The sequence below is a fragment of the Natrix helvetica genome (genome assembly GCF_964273705.1).
Source record: "Natrix helvetica genome assembly, chromosome: Z".
NCBI lineage: Eukaryota > Metazoa > Chordata > Lepidosauria > Squamata > Natricidae > Natrix > Natrix helvetica.
Window position 1 is genome coordinate 25,874,905 of NC_138554.1, and position 4,967 is coordinate 25,879,871.

Genomic DNA, 4,967 nt, shown 5'->3' on the forward strand with positions numbered 1-4,967 from the left:
TTTAAATCTTACCTTTATTATTTTTATAAATAACTCAAAATGTCAAGCATACCTAATACTCCTGTCCTATTTTCCCCACACTATGAGATGGGTTCAGCTGTGTGACTGGTCCAAAGTCACCCAGCGAGCTTTCATGCCTACGCAGGACTAGAACTCATTGTCTTCCTAGTTTCCCCTCTGTGTGAAACCTTATCAAGGCAAGAGTTGATGCCATCTGGCATAATATATTCATTCATGTCTCTAGTTAGCCCACCTTTGATGGGAGAGGGTTTTTTTTTCTTGAAGAATTCTTCATCCAACACCTAATTTATTTTCCTGATTAAATTTCTTACACAACACTGCATACCATGACAGAGAACCAACAGGCATCCACATTATGTACATTCTGTTCTCTGGGACTAATATCACATTTCATTTACTTGCGTTGTGGAAATTATGTATAAATCCAAGTTGATCCAGTCGCGACAAAACCACAGCCACTGATTTAAACTCTTGTTAAAGAATGTGTGGAATATGGGTTCAAAAGGCTGTTGAGTCCATATTTTTAAGAGTTAAGTGGTTCTATTTCTTCCTTGCTCTGAATAACTTAAGCCTCTGAGAAATCATGAGGGAAAAAGATAATGACTTATGTTCTAATTCTTGTCACTGACTCAGAAGTAATTGTTGAATAGGTTGTGACCACAAAGAGAAAACACTTCTTAGGTCATGAGTAGGTTCCATATGAAGGTGTATCATCTCTGGTTTCCAATATACTATACCTTAAAAGGACAGGCATATTTGTGTGTATACATACATGCATGCACATGTCTACATGCATGGACCAGGTTTTGCTCTGTGGAAGTCCAGGAAGATAATGAGTCTGATTCAGTGAATGACCAACTGTAAGGCTTCTACATTTCAGAACATTTAAGTGAAAATATGGGAAATAATACATCAATAATTACAGTTTGAAACAACAGGCTCATTACAATCCTCTCCAATTATTCCTTCATAGATGTGGTTGAGCTCCTTTAGCAAGTGTTGTTAACTATGACTGGATTGTTGGAATGACTGTTGTAAGACATATTTCAATTAAGCAAGTGTTTTGCAGGTGATGTGACATAATGTCATAACTAAGTTTGAAATAACATCAGCTGTCCTACGGGCAGGCAGTGTAGAGAAAGGAGGAAGAAACATATCCACCTCACAGGAGGTTCAGTAAGATTCTGTCAATGTTGCGACCCACGGATCCCCCGGGAAGGATTCTAGAAATACCTTCATTTTCATTTAAATATAATTTATTTATATCACTATTAATAAGGTTGGTCACAATGAGCCAGATGTTTAGCTTAGATTTGGCAATTTTATATACCTTTTGGGTCCTTCACTAGGTTTTTGTTCTTATGGCAATGTTCTTATGTGATAGTATCAAAAATACAGGCTATCTTCAACTTACAAACACAATTGAGCCCATCTCTATTGCTAAGCGAAGACAGTTCAATTTTATAATCTTTCTTGCCATCACTGTTAAGGGAATCACTAGTTATTAAGTTAGTAGCACGGTTAAGTGAACCTGGCTTCCCCCATTGACTTTGCTTGTCAGAAAGGTTGCAAAAGATGATCACATGACCCTGGGACACTGCAACCGTCATAAATATGAGTCAGTTGCCAAGCATTCCAAATTTTGATCACATACCATGGGAATGCTGTAACTCTTGTAAATGTGAAAAAATATCATGTCTCTTTTTTCAACGCCACTGTAACTTCAAACAGACATTAAACAAATAGCTGTAAGTTGAAGACTGCCTGTATTGTCACAGGATATAACCTTTTTCCAAGTAAAGCTGCCTTTTACAATTGGCGATTTTGTCAATGCTGGTGGTGTTCAAATGATCCTCCAAATATTTTGGGATTGTATCCAAGGCACATATCACCACTGGTGCTATCTTTGCTTTTTTGGGGGGTGGGAGGGAGGGGCACAAATCATTTTATTTCTATTTTCAGGTCTTTGTATTATTATAAACCACAATATTAACTCTAAAGGTTTCACAACCAAAGCTTAAATTATATGAATGTGTTTTTCCCCCCAATGTTATTTTTTTAAAAAACCAAGGTCATTTACAGTGGTACTTCGCTCATCAGTAATTCATTTTGGAAGATGGGACAAATATTAAAACCGACGAGTACCGAGAAAACCACATGACTTGCTATTTCGGCTGGAAAAAACAGTGAATCACGAAGCAGCCAATATTAGCAAGTTCTTCCTTGCACATCAACTACAGGAGAAAAAAAAGAGTATCATGACAAGATTTCTGCTTCAAAATAAATACCAAATTCAAGTTTTGAAGCAGTTAAGTGCCAAGGTATGACTGTATTCAAAATTTACAATGGTTTATACCGCTTAAAAGCCCAGTTGAATAACTGGATCTAGTAAAGTAAGTTCCAGGATCAGAGGTGAATCTCCTCCTAATCTTGAAGAGGTTCCAAAGATTCAAAGTTCAATCAACACATCAAAGCAAGTAGGTTTTTAATTTCCCTCTCGCCTAATTATTTCTCCTGGATCATTTCTGTAATTTCCATATACTAAAAGCTAGGCCTTACATATCTAGGCTACGCAAATCAGGACAACAGTTAGATGGCAGCAAAAAGCTCCTTTTCCTTTGCCTCTTTCCTACCACCACCTAGTGGCTATTTAAACTTGGGCAATCATACAGATGGGAAACTCTAGGGTAGGGACCATGTTTAAAGCAAGCTGGTACAAGCTTTTTAGGGCATTAGAATTGATGTAGGTGTCCTGGGAATGCTGCACTCCCTGTACAACTCGGGAAAGGAGTGCATTGCTCTTGGCTACTCCCATAAAATTCACCTTCCTTCCTTTGGGAGGAGCTGCCTGTGAAAAGGACAGCCAAGTACTTATTCATATAGTACAATATCACAGGCTCCTGTGATTCACAGCTGATTCAAACTCCATGCGATGACAGGATGAGATTGTTGGCCAGCAACTGGCCCTTTTTTCCCCAAAGCCTGTAGGTCAGGGCTGTCAAACTCACAGGCCGCAGGGTGGATGCTTCACACCCATACACAGTTTAGCCAAGGGGGAAAAAAATCCTGATATGTCATGTGACGCTGCCATGACAATGTGAGCTTGACACCCCTGCTGTAAGTGATTATGGAATATACTGCACCTCCTCTAAGGATCTTAGCAGGCAGCAAAATGTGGTCTCCTTTGTAGGGAAGCAAAGCCCAACTATTCCTGGGACTTCCTAGGGCAGGGGTCGGCAACCTTAAACATTTGAAAAGCCCCAAAGGTCCTAACCGGAAACTCCCTATTCAATTCTGGAGCCCCTACCCTGGAGACTCCTCCTAGCGCAGCATCCTTTTTTCTCCACCTGTCCTAACCAAACACCCTATCAATTGTGGAGCCGACTGGCGACAGGGAGCCACAGCAGAGGAATGAAAGAGCCACATGTGGCTCCTGTTGTGGCCCGCCAGCGACCAGCAGAGCTGGCAGCAGATTCAGAGAGTGGGGAGGTTGGGGAGAAACGTGAGCCAGACCTGGAGTCTGGGGAAGGCTCGGATGAGGGCTGTGTGTCGGAGGCAGAGATGGGACCAAGGCCATCTGGTAGTTATTTGCTGCCCCCGGAGCTTGATATCAGCAAGGCAGAAGAACAGCAGGAGCCTGTTCCCATTGTGCGCATGCGCAGAGCTGCCAGAAGGCAAGAACAATTAAGAAAACAGGGTCGACTTGGCAGTAAGGCTTGGAGATGATTGACTCCCCACCCCCACCCCAAGACATAAGAGGAGCGAACAGGAGCTGAGCTTTTGCAGTAAACAATTAGTTCATACTTGGAAACGTTCTGTTTGACTCTGTGCTAAGTTTGGCCTTGCTCTGCATTTGGCAGTTAGGTCTCTGGCAGCATTCAGAGGGAGATAAGATAGATGTTTATCAACATTCCCCTGAAAGACTGTGGCAACTCGAGCAGACATCTGTTGGAATCTTCACAGACTGTTTGTGAAGCCTGGGAATGACCATAATTCACAGCTGTATAAATAAAAGAGGGTCTCCAGAGCTGCGGGTTGCTGACCCGTTCTAGGGAATATGGGCTGGAGCAGTGTATCTTGATCTTGGTGACTTGAAGATGGGTGGACTTCAATTCCCAGTACTCGCCCAAATTAGTGACTTTCAAGCAACATTTATACTTACAGATAAGTCCTCACACTTAAAGCCACTGCAGTATCCCTGCAGCGACACCATCAAAATTTGGGTACTTGGCAATTGGGATGTATTTTCAATAGTGGCAGAGACCCCCAAGGTTCGGTGATCACCATTTACGATCTTCCCGGAAGTCACCAACAAAAAAAGTCAATTGGGGGGGGGGGGGGAGCCGGATTCGTTTAATGACCATGGGGATTCGCTTACAAACTCAGCAAAAAGGAGCAACTCACTTGACTGCACCATTCCAGACCCAATTGTAGTTGTAGGTCAAGGACTATCTATATAAGATGGGCAAAGTAGTACAGAAGCCAAGATAGAAAGAAATGGGTTCTTTTTAATTATTTTTGTCTTCCAGACTAAAGGAAGTTGTGGCAAAAATAAAAATGGTCAATGATCATTTACCCAAAATGCTCATACGGTGGAGTAATTTTACATACTTGGTAAGACATATTGCCAAGTAAGGAGCACGGTGGCTCAAATGGTTAGAACGCTGGGAAGGAGGTTACTAAGCCCATGTTTGAGACCCAAGAGCTGCCATGGTGTGGGGATGAGCTCTTCTCCTTCACGCCAGCTCATGCTAGGGACATGAAAGAAGCCTCCAAGGAGTCCCCAGGGCAACAATGATGTCACTGGCTAATTCTTTCATCCAGGAAGTGCCTCAGTGCTTCTGACACAACTGCAAAAAAATCCCTGCCAAGTATACAGATGCTGAAACCATGTCACATGTAAAGGGAAGGTGGTGCACAGGGTGAAGTAAAAATGCAGAAAAGAC